This window comes from Hydra viridissima, unplaced genomic scaffold (assembly GCF_058129835.1).
Source record: "Hydra viridissima isolate aposymbiotic clone 2 unplaced genomic scaffold, HvirCarnegie_v1 scaffold_10, whole genome shotgun sequence".
Classification (NCBI taxonomy): domain Eukaryota; kingdom Metazoa; phylum Cnidaria; class Hydrozoa; order Anthoathecata; family Hydridae; genus Hydra; species Hydra viridissima.
Window position 1 is genome coordinate 17119211 of NW_028324309.1, and position 13427 is coordinate 17132637.

Below are 13427 nucleotides of genomic sequence, written 5' to 3' on the forward strand. Positions count from 1 at the left end.
GCTATTCAAGTTTTTCCCTCCATCCCCAAACCCCCATTCCTATCGTTATATTTATAATGATAGAGAATGTTATGCTGATAATAACGGTATGAAAACTTCGGTACCATATGCAAAGTAAAGAGCTCTAATCTGAAGTTTATATATATATATATATATATATATATATATATATATATATATATATATATATATATATATATATATATATATATATATATATATATATATATATATACATATATAAAATACATACATATATATAATACATATATATATATATACAATACATACAATAAATCATTATTATTTTTCATCTTGAGTAAATTAACGTTGCAGTAGATTTTGTTTTCAAAAGAAAAACAACTTGATTTATTATAAATTCAAAAAATAACTTTGGTTTATTATGAACTCGAAAATCCTCTCGAGTGTAATCAAACAGACAAATTAGCGATAAAATGTGTAATTCTTGTAAAAACATATCTCCCCACCCCCCCACCCCCACCCCTTGATGGAACACTAACTGCTCTTTAAAATACTATTCAGGAGAAATTTTTTTGTTGTTTGAAAATGTTGTTTGATATTGTTCAACAACAAAGTGTGATTTTTAGGTTTTTTCTGACGTCGGAGAAACCAGGCCTAGTTGGCTACTATTTTAATATTTGAGCTCTTTTGAACAGTATATTTTTGAAAAAGTTAAACTGCAGCTCAAAAAAAATATGAATTAAGTAAGTATGTTCAAGTGGTAAACATTAATATAAAAAAATAATTGAGCCCCAAAATGGGCCTCTAAACAAGAATAAAAAAAAAAAAGAGTTCCAACTTATTCCATTTCAGGGTAGGTTAGCCTACACCCTCAATAAAAATAAACAGATGTAATAAATTTGAACATCTTTTTCAAGTGCAATTTTTTCTTTATGAAAATTACTGGTAATTTTCATCCAATATTACTTTTGACTTTAACTTTTTTTACCCTTAAACCGATGTAATTTTTTTACCCTTAAACCGATGTAATTTTTTTACCCTTAAAGCGATTTTAAATTTTAAAAAATTTTAAAGCGTAAATATCAAGAGAAAAAGTAGAAAAATAAACATAAATATTTTAAAGGTAATTAACTTTATTGATTTATTAACATGAACAATAACAATTATATAACTAATCATCACAATTGCAGTTGTCCAAAATGTTAAGCAATGCATTTCTAATTATGCCGGACTCATGAGCACAAAGGTGACATTTTATTCCCTGAAAATTTAGATTTTCACAGATTTACTTTTAGAAAATGGTACCAGCATAATCCAAACAAAAACATTCCTCATCATCAAGTTTTTTCAATTGGGTATTTACTTCTTTTTACTTGTAGGCTTTTTAAATAAAAAGTAAAAGAAGTAAATACCCAAATGAGATGTTACTCATCTCAATTTTAAAATGAAATAACTTCTCTTTTCTTTTTCTCTTTCATATCTTGCTTTTTCTTCTTTGTAGATTCTTTTTTTTTTTATAAAACACTCATAACGGGGAGAACGTGAAGTAGCGCGATTATTATTTAACATTTAATTAATTTTTAACGTAATTACCATTTACAACCTTATACTTAACAGAAAAAAAAATTTTGAAAATGTCCTAACAATATTAGTTCTCAAAAAAAATTACATGCTTGGGTATATCTTTTGTATAGAAAAACAGATGATGGCGCCAATTGCAAAATTTATTCAGTAATTTTTAAAGCGTTTGATACAAAAAGTATTTTCTACCACTTTCAAGTAAAGTACAAGATTCAAGCTAAACTTTGCCGCGAGACAGGGTGTTCGAAATGTAACGTACAATTTTAACATAAGCTAGCAAAAGGAAAAAATAATCAAACAACAGTAAATTTTATTTCAAAAACAACTAAATTAGGAATATTTTTTGTAGTTTATAACAGATGCTCGAAATGGCCTCCATTTTCTAGCACAACCGTTTCCGAACGGGCCACAAAATTGTCGATGACTAAAGCTGTTTTTTCTTGTAAATTGTTTAAATTGCTTGCTCAATGCAATTAACTAATTCTTCTTTAGACCATATAATGCTGTTCTTTGCATTTATTTTACCATTGATATAGAAGTGGCTTTCATCAGTCCACAACACAGAGTCCAAAAGTTCCTTGTTTTGAAACAGCCAATTAGCAAAATGGAGTCGAAGTAGTAAGTCTATTGCTACCAACTCCTGTAGCATGATGAACTTGCAAGAAAACATTTGGTGCTTTTTGAGAAGGATTTGATGAATGGATGTTTTAGGGACTTTAATACCATCTGCAATTTTTTGAGAGGAGCAGCAACCTGTCTCCAAAGAAATACAATGCAGTGAGTCCGTCTCAACTGGCATTGAGACGGACTCACTGCATTGTATTTCTTTGGAGACAGGTTGCCATTTTAAAGATGGGCAACCTTTTTTCTGCTGGTCGAGAACACTGTCTGTATCTTCGAATTTATCAACTAATCTTTTGATGCTGTGTGTCGTGAATGGGTCTTTTATTAAACCACATGCTTGTTTGAAAATTCGTAGTGCTGCCGTTGGACTTTCACCCCCACTTCTATAATAGCATTTGATGATGAAAATTCCATAGAAATATTGTTCATGACTCTATTCTCAAAAACAACAATCTACAGCATAATATTTCTTCATTATGTTTTAAAAAAAGAAAATTCTAGAAATATTCTTATTGGCTAATTAGTAACGCACAAATAAAATTGTGCATTACTTTTTAAACACCATGTACTTTATAAAACTCATAAGATGAACAATTTAATTGATTATGCAGCTGAAGAGGAAGATGATTATGATGAAACAGAGGAGGAATGTGATAAATCAAATAGTAAGAAAAAAATCGTGTTTTAACTATTGGTAGAATTATTGCTAAGATTCATAAAATTTAAAGTCTTTAGAGCATCCCCAATCACGAATGATGACAATCTTCAACTTCAAAATATCCAGTCTTTTTGGAAGGAAAAAACTTTATTTTTAGATACAAAACCCAATTGAATAGCTTTGTTAAAATGCTGCAAAGATTTTAAGATATTCACAGAGAAATTAAAGCAACAATAATCCACTTTGATCAAGAAAATGATGTTTCTAATAAAGAATTAGAAAAGAATTAGAAGATGTAAAATAATCTCTGGCTACTTTACAGACTGTATCCACAGATAGTAACTAAAGAGCTACCAGCTGATTTTGAAGTTAAGATTGCACTTGCAACAGATTAAATATTAAAAGTTGAAGAAAAAATTTCTATTAGAAGAATTTGCATAGTTTGTTCAAGAAAAAGAGCTTTTAGATAAGATTGGGTTTAAGATTTTGTTAAATTTTTTAAGATTGGATTTAAGACTTTTCAAAGTTACCCAGCAATATGGGATAGCATTGACACATGACATAGTAACTAATTTAATACCATTTATAACAATTTGCAGCTGTAAAGATACTGTTTTCTTGCTGATTCATGTAATAATTCTTTAAGTTTTTTTTGTAAAAATGCAGCATAACTTGCCTCAACCTTACTCAATGTAACAATCCTTCGTATTTGCTTTGAACCTTACCTAATGTAGCACCAGAAAAATTAAAAGTTTATAATAGCAAATCATTGCTATTTTGTATGATCACTCTCATTAGAACAACTGTGCAGTTTGATGTCAATGCTTACCCATGCCTGTGGAATTATTGTCATACTTTGTAAGCTTACAAAACTGCGTGTAGGGAGGCTAATTATTGCTTTAAACAATTTAGAAATAGTATGTAATTTAAATCCGAAAATGTGACCACAGAAAAAAGCCAACATAATGCTTTTACTTCCTTGATTTTTTTTTGTACGATTACTTTTTTAAAATTTTTTCTTTGAAATCAATAGTTTTCGACTAGGATATCCATGTAAACGGCTTTTCATAATTGAATCAGATGCTTCAGTATGATTATTGAAATCAGAAGCAATCTGCGGTGCAATAAGACGAGCATCACCTTTTGATATTTACCGATCGATCGTTCCATTTAGGAGTTTTCTTTGTCGACTGGATCTGGGTTTTTCTTCTCAGTTCTCCTGCGTATCTTTATCTTGATCCATTCACAAACTGTTTGAATCAACGAGCAAATCCATTCACAAACTGTTTGAATCAACGAGCAAATCCATTCACAAACTGTTTGAATCAACGAGCAAATCGACGAGCAACTTCCTTCCATTTACATAGAATTTGTAAAAAATATAATTAAAAGAATAAAGAGTAAAAATCATTTTGAAACTTTTTTAAAAAGTGTTACAAACTGAATGCAACTTTTTTTTTATTAAAACCAAAGAACTCCTTTCAATTAAAATTATAATTTATGTAAATGTACATATTTAGATGGCTGCACATTCCTCAAACAAACAATCGTTTAAATATTTACCGTTAAAAAGTTACTTCTCAAAAAATAGTAGAAACAGTTCATTTGGCCGCTACTGGAGTGTTTTAACCACTTCACAGCTTATCTATTTTTAGGTAGATGGTAAAAAAAAAAGCGTACTTTTTTAATACTTTAATTAAAAAAAAAAAGTGTTTACAGGTAGTTATCTATCTAATAATTTTTTATTAGATATTTTTTTATTTCGGCCCCCGAGTGTCACTCGGGCAAGTCAGTGCGCTAACTAGGTGGTTAAATAAATTGTGTTTTTCACTCTTATCTACTTTTTTACTTTTATTTCTTCTTTAGTTTTCAATTTAATGTATTTTAAAACGAATTTAAAAGGGCATACATGGTGCATACAGGGTTTCTTTGTTTAATAGGTAAAATAGTTCTTCCCCAACACATAGGCCTTTTCATACCCTCCTACTCTAATTGTGGAAGCTATGAAAAGGGCTATGTCTTGGGAAAGACCAATTTTAACAATTAAACAAAGAAAAAATACAGGAGTAAGTGTCTTGAAAGCGAAATTCACTAGTACAAACTCAAGATGTAGTAGTTACAACTTTTTCATCTACCAAATTTATCTTGTTTTCTTTTGAGGCTGGGAGGTTCCCTTTGTTTTTTGATTTCGTCGGTTTTCAAGGATTTACAATTAAGTCCCTAATATGCACGAGGCTTTTTTTAGTTAAAGAAAAATTAACTTAATTTTGAAGTAGATTTCGTTTTTCTTTCGCTTATTCTAATGCTTAAGTTAAGTGTTAAAGTAATTGGTGATGATATTGGAAATACTCACTTTAACTTCTAGAAGTTGGAGAAGGGGGAGAAGGATTATTCTGGAAAGAGAGGTTGTACTGACATAAGAGTACAAGAAATTTGATTAAGAGGCTATTAATGTTTATCGTCCTCTGGCTATATTTAATTTCATTCGTTTTCGCCTTAACAGTAAGTTGTGTTGATTGAGTCGTTTTTGGACGGGTGCAAGATATACTTAGGTCGTTAGAAGAGTTTTTTTTTAATTTTATTTTATTAAAGGTTCAAAGTAATATCCATCGTTATCTATACAAAGTTGCATCCTTTAAAGCCATTTGTCAAACGTTTTTTTATACTCTTCTTTCTTGAGTTTTTTGACTTTCGACGTCAGTATCGCCATCAAGATTTTTTATCAAGTCGAACAGCCAATAATCGGATGGAGCTAAGTCTGGTGAGTATGGTGGGTGGCGAATTATTGTAATTTCAGCTTGGTTTAGACAATTTGTGACGGTTTGAGTCTCATGGGGTCGAGCGTTATTATGGAGAAATTTGAAATTTTGAGTGCTTGTTTTAGGTCTTTGCTTATTTACTTCGCATATAAGAGGTTTCAAACAATTTTTTATATAATATTCGCTAGTAATGGTGTCTCATATATAAGGAAAAGCCGGTTCTGAGCCATTGACCCTTTCCTATACTTAAGGAGTGATAACTTTGATGCGATGACTTACCTTTTATTCAAAAAAATATGGTTTTTTTATAATCTTGAGGTGTCTAAAAGATCCAAGATGGCGGCTTTTTTTTCATGTTACCTAAACTTAATGCCTTTTTCAATCCTCAGAGACGGGTCTTGTAGTGTCCAATGGCGAAGGTGGTGTGATCATTCAATAGTATCCTTTTGTCATCGTTAGCGCTGAGTGCGACTTTGTTAATTTCTTCGGTGTAGACGTCATGATGATGGGATCGGAAAACGTTCATGGTTGTAAGCTTTTCTTGTTTATCCTTCAAGCAGTCGTAGTAGTCTTGGTGAGTGAGATGATTTTTAACAACGCACTTCTTAACCCCTTTTCATTTTTTGTGTTCTTTATCTTCATCTTCAACTTCTTCAGGGATATTGTATGAGTAGAGCTTGGGTCGAAGGCCGACAAATTGCGTGGTTTGCTTACCACCGGTTTCGTCTTTGAACTTACCGATAATCTTTTTATTTATACCCACTTTGAATCCAACGTTTTGAATAGCAGGATGGTCTTTTGGAAAGTCGCTTGTGTCAAATTTGGTTTCAACATCATCAGCAGTGTCTTTATAGAAATCTTCCGTTTCGATTTCATAAATGAGAGAGTCAGTGTCGGTCATGAGCAGCTTGGCTTTATCACCGTATTTAGGTTTGATGTAGTCGTAATGGAAATCAAACATCAAAGTTTTGCTGATGTCTAGGATGCTCATTCCTAGGTAAACAGGTTTATCGTAAGTGACTTGTGTTTTCTTCATATGAATCGCAATTAAGTTTTCATCAAAAATGGTGTTCCGATCATAACGAGGACTTTTGGTTAATTTTAAGACTTCTTGTTTTGTGGTGACGAGTTTAATATCAACGTGTTTTAGGATATTCTCCATGGTTTTTCCAAAGGCGGAGTTGTTCATGAGTTTAAAAAATTCTTTTTCAAAGTCGTTTTTAGCTTTGGTTCTTTTTTTGGTGTTGCCATCGATGTATGATTTCATGAAAGGTTCTTCTTCAAAGGTGACACCTCGATGAATTTTGGTGATAACTAATCCCATTCGTTCGTACAATTTTAGGTTTTCATGATGGACGACGTATTTTATTTTATTTTTTAAATTGGGAACGAGTTTGGCTACTTTTCCAATGGTTAATCTTTCAGGAGCCATAGGACTACTATGAATTGCGGATTCTGGCTCATTGATACTTTTTGGCTCATTGATACTTTTTGGCTCATTGATACTTTTCTATACTTAAGGAAATTCAAGACGCGATATCGATTCTGACTCATTGACCCATTCCCATACTTAAGGAATTCAAGATGACGCCGTGTTTTTAATTTTCTGCAATCATGAATTGTGATTTATAAAAATGCCGATGTGGTATTTTTATAATAATGTGATTTGTATATGTTCATGTTTTCAGTATGCCATCCTGAGTATATATTTAATCATCATGTCCGAAGAGTTTTATAATTAAAAGGTTGGCTTAAAATTCCATCCGAGTTTCGCAAACAGATGGGAGCAAATGTCGTCGTAAAATCTTTTCTTGTCGATGGTCTTTAAAACTGAAAAATCTTCCAGACGACAGGGATGACTTCTATTTTGAAGCAGCTGAAACAAGATGTACTGAGCGTTCATGAAACTTTTTCTTTTTAATTCTCTCGGCTTGTCTTTTCCGTACACCAGATCGTATAAGAAAGACAAATCCTTGAAATCTTTGATCAGCTGTTCTTCGAGGTATTCTATATCGTCTCGCTTGCCGACGAGCACGTAATAGATGTAGTTAGTGTTTTCATACTGATTCGTGTAGTTGAGTTGTTTGAGAAATATTAAAATGTGTTCTTTGGTGATGCGAGAATATTTCACGTTGGTGTTTTCAGAATCGATCAACAAGTTGAGCGCCTTGAATTTTTTCTCCAATTTTTCAAAGACTTCTTCGGGAATCTTGCATTTTTGTTTACCCTGATATTGTTTGATGCATTCTTGAAAGTGGATGATGCGTGAATAAGTGTATTTGTTCACCGAATTGGATCGGTCGCTGTCTTTATACGGAACAGTCGTTTCTAACATTTCTTGCTGTTCCGAACACACGAGACAGAATTTTTTGTTGCTGTCGTCCATTTCAAACTGACTCGGATCGTCGTTGATGCAAAATTTACACTTGGTATGCGAGACAAGTTTTTGGGCAATTTTAATATCTGTCCACCGTCGTTGAGAAAGCGTTTCTTCTGCCATGGTAAAATACTGACATTGAAGCTGGTTTTTTTCTTCGTCAAATTTGGCACGGTCTTCATACGAAAGTTGCGTCTGCAGGATGTCTTGATATCGCTGGATGAGGTGGTTTGTCTTGGCGATAAACGTTATTTTTTCAGTCTTGCGTTTATCCAATTCGTCCTTGATCTCCATCAGATGTTTTAGAGCTTCCTCCGACAGGTCGTGTTTGTTTTCCAAAAGAAGAAATATGGATTTTAAGTGCTCTATATCGTCGATGTTATCCTTGTCAAACTTTTCCATAATTTTCGTGTTTAATAAGACAATGCTCATTTTTTTTATAATTTATTCTATAGGAAAGAGTTTATCATAGCTCATAAATGTAACGTCTTGTAAGATATACAGATGAAAAAAAATTTTTAATTTTGAGTTAAATAAATTTCTTTTATATAAAAATGGATGCGATATATAAAGATGATCTTATTAATATGCTTAGTGGTGAAGAAGTGAAATGTTCTACTGAGAAATCTAGTCGATATATTAAATTCGAAAAAAACGTTCGAAAGCTTCCAAAGTGTGTTAAAATATCGTTTATAGAAATGATTAAAACGATACCATTAGAAGAAGTTTTAAGAAGATTAAAAATTATTATTGATACATATAATCGTATTGAAATGAAAAAAAACAAAGGTTAAAGGGTTATCGAATGCTTTATCAGCAAAAAGAATTTATCACCATTATAATGAAAAAATTGTTAGTAATATGAAAGCAAATTTAGATACAAGTAAAGAATAATTTTATATATCAGCAATATATATAAAATTTACATTTTCATAGAATAGCACCTAAAAAGGGTATACTATTAAAGGGTGAGTTAGGTCCAAGCAATAATCCGGATCCAATAGATTGATAGCCTTTTCCATTTTTAACAAAGAGTCCTTCACCAATAGTAGGTTTTACCCAAGGTCTTAAAAAGACTCCTGATCCCGCAGCAGTCATTTTCATTCCATTTCCATTCTTTTTCAAGTAAACGACGCCTCTTCCTGCAATTTTGTCAACCATAGCAGAGCCAGCAGAAGAGCCTACACCTGCTAGCAATCCGGTGGCTAGAGCAGGAACTACTCTTGTTGCAAGAGTGCTACCTAACATACCTAATAAAGGTAGAAGAGCTCCGATGAATCCACCTTCAATGGTTGAGTTGTATGCAATTTGTCTTTTGCTCAATTTAAGAGTGACTCCTTTACCAGCTTCATACGCTTTTGTAATTTTGTTCAATTGCGCACGAGTGATAGCGAGAATATGTTCACCTTCTAGATCTGAATGAGATCTTAAAGTGGTTAGGTTTGCACCGATAACAACACCATCTGCTCTATACAAGTTTCCAACTTGTTTTTGCATTTCCTTCTGAAGATAATCATTAATCTCGCTAATTTCATACGCTCCTTCTTCGATGTAAATGGTGTAGCTGTTTGAACCGGCGTTGGGACTGTATCTGAAAACATTATTTGTCGAATTGATATTGGTGTAACTGTGAATAGTGTCAAAGGCAACAAGAGCCATTTCATACTTTTTATTAGGTTCGAATTCGATAGGATTATCAAACTCGGTTTGGATGACACTGTTTCTTATGGTTGGAGTTTCTTTTTTTGCTTTTGCAAGGAGATAAAATCCGCTCATCTTTTTATATAGAGTTGGGAAAATAAAAATTGTCAAATCCGCTTCGATATTTTCCATTGTCTTTTTTCGAGGATAAATCAATGACTGCAAATCCGTGAGGTTGAGACCAGCAATATTTACAAAACTTTTTAAACTCTTCTATTTTCATATCGCTGGATACATGATCTTGGTAAATATAGATAATGTTTCTCGAGTCTTGAGGAAACAGGCAGATAAAATTAGCGTTTTCTCGGATGGTTTGCCTAGGGAGCATGAAATAATTTTGAGCGAGGTAAAAGCAGTCGACGTTAGAGTGTCTTCCTCGGATGTAATATTTTTCACATTTGTTTTGCTTGGTCAATTGTAAATCGTCAAAGATCATTAAATTGTTTTTGGATGAATCAAGATCTTCTGGTTCTGGCACATCATCAGCCGTTTCGAAAAATTGACATTCCATATCCTCTGTGTTATTCCATTTTTTTGAAATTTCATCAATGACACATTCAGGACTTACGTTTAATTGTTCAATTTTGCTTTGAATGTTAAACAAATCAAGAATAACCTCTTTAGGCAATTTCTTCTCGAACGAGTTTTTTAATATTTTATATTCTGGTTGGAAAAGGGATTTGCCAAACACTTGCAAATGATTATAGTCTAACCATCCAGGTCTTAAAAGTAAATTGAGTAGCAGTGTTGTTTTACCACAACCTGATTTTCCAATAATGATTCCGCGTATACTTTTAGGCAAAAGTTTGTTGTTTTTCCTTTTGCTTTTATTTACATTCCATGACAAATCAATCACTTCCATTTTTTATTATGTAATATAAAAAAAATGTATTGCGTTAAATGTAAAAAAATAACAGAAACGAGCAACTTACGCCATGCAGTAAGCAAAAGCAATAGAAATATGCTTAAAGGGACTTGCACCATCTGCGGGATAAAAAAGAACAAATTTGTTTCTGCGAATGCGCTTAGCGGAGGAGACTTGGTGGAATCGATCAACAATTTTTCAAAAAAAATAAAGCTTCCATGGGCAAAGTTTCCAGGAGAAATGCACGTTCCAGGGATGAACTTTGCAGGACCTGGTACCAATTTAGATAAAAGGCTCACTTCCACGGACATGTATCAAGAGTGGAGCAAACCGGTGGATAGAGTGGACAATGCTGCATATCACCACGATTTAGCTTACAAGTATTTTAACGACAAACAAAACAGAAATTTAGCAGATCGAATGATGCTTGAAGAAATGGATTCTATACAAAATCCTACTCAGAGAGAAATAAGCGAGCGAAAAATCATCGAACCCATCATCAAAGCCAAAGCTAAATTCGGATTGGGTGTATCTGCAAACGGATCTAAAAAGAATTTCAACAGATCTAAAAAACACAGTTAAAAAAAAATTTTTTGATTTGAGTTAAATAAAAATCTTACATATAGAAAAGAAATGAATTTTATTACAATTGAAAATTTTGATGAGAGCAAATTATCAGTTGGAGAAATTTACGCGGCGACCAAACCAGTTGTCTATCAAAAAGTGCCAGTAAAATATTCTTATCCAACTGGAGATGGTCCTCTTGTAATACGAACGCCTATATTATTTTCGTATGGTGTATGCGAGAATAAAGAACCAGCGACACAAAAATTGACTGGTTATTCCATGCCATTCGTTTGCTTTGATGCTAAAAAGGGTAAAACTGAACAAGAAGAAAAGTTTATTGCTACAATGGAAAAAATTACTTTGTTTATTAGAGGCGAAGTGGATAAATTGTCAGCCAAACTTAAAAAGGGAGGAAGAAAAAAGCAAATTAATTCAAACGAATTGAGTATTTTAAAATATAAAGCTGAGCATCCTGAAGCAGCGCCAGTCTTTTATGCAAAGACGTTTATAAAGAAAAATGAGAAAGACGAATTACTCATGACAACTACATTTTATAGAAAGAAAACAAATCTTGATATAAAAAATGGAATTAAAGGGGAACGTAGTAATAAAAATTTGGTCAGATCTTCTGGACATGATTTTATCAATCAACGATGTTATGCTATTGGAGGACTTAGAATTGATGGGGTGTATATTGGTCCTTCGATTGTGTCTATTCAAGTTAAACTATCCGAAGCCGTCATCGTAAAAAATGCATCTTTACCTCATAGCCTCATGATGTGTGAAGACTTGAATTTAGAGGTGAAAGAAGATGAAATAGAACAGGATGAAATGTAAGATTTTTTAGATCCTTCTAAATTTTAAAATTTTTCTGAATTTTAAAATGATCAACGTTGAAGGAATTGTACTACCGAACAAACCGCTGACCAACTTTCAATTAATAGATGCTGTGAAAAAGCTTAAAATTAAAAACTTTAGAGGTGTTTTTGTGAGGGATGAGTTACCAAAAAAGACAAGAAAAAAAGAATGTGGAATTGTGAATACGGGAGATTCAAGCACAGATGGATTTCATTGGGTATGCTGGTATAAAGACGGAGACAAAAAGTATAGTTTTGATTCTTATGCTCAGCCTCCTCTTGTCGAACTTGTCGATTATTTAAAAAGCCCGGTTTATTATAACAGTGAAAGAGTGCAATTTGGTAACACTTCTTATTGCGGCCATTTGTGTCTTTACGTCTTGAAAAAATTACAGGAAGGGGAGGACTTTCAAAGCGTTGTTAACACACTTTGGTGAAAAAATTTTTTCCCTCATTAAAAAATGATTGACAAATTTGGAAGAACAGAATTAGGGAGGTATTTTTATGATCCTTATTCAGCAACAGCTATAACAGGTGATCTCTATGTCAGAACAGATGGAAACAGCACCATCACTGCAGATTTAGATTACAACTCTCATAAAATCATCAATTTGGGTGAACCCACCAACGCACACGATGCAGCTACAAAAAATTATGTAGACACGCATGCTTCGGGTGGAGGAACGGTGGGCACTGCAGACTTGGATTTAAATTTTCACAAAGCCATTAATTTGAATGAGCCGACCAATCTTCATGACGCTGCCACCAAAAACTACGTCGATGTGAGTTCGAGTCAGTGTGTTAAAACGGACGGATCCAGCACGATCACTGGAATCATCGACATGAACTCTCACAAGTTGATCAATGTGAGCGATCCAACCAATTTAAAAGACGCAGTGACAAAAGGGTATGTAGACACCAAAGTCGCTTACAACGCTATTTCATACACCGACATTAACATGACGTCGCACAAATTAACTAATTTAGCTGAACCTACATCAGCTTCGGATGCAGCTACAAAAAATTATGTAGACACGCATGCTTCGGGTGGAACAGCTATAGGTACAGCAGATTTGGATTTGAATTCACATAAATTGATCAACGTGACTGATCCAAGCAACTCACAAGATGGAGCGACAAAAAATTATGTGGACTTGTTGTTGCAAAAATCGAGTTTGACCAGTGTCGTTCCAGGATTTAGTTTTACCAGTTTAGGGCTTAAGTCTCAGACAGTGGCAGCGTTAACCACTTCTCCTGTGTTTGCGTTTTCTGGAAAATCTGGAGTGCTGAGAAGATTGTGGCTGGCTTTATACAGCACCTCTGGTACAAATATTCCCGGTCAAGTTTTTATTCGAATCTTCACTGACGGAGAAATCAATGTAGGGAATTATGCAGAAACAACAGAAGGAATCGGTGTGGATCAAACAGGGCTTGCCACTGATTTGCTTTTTTCTCC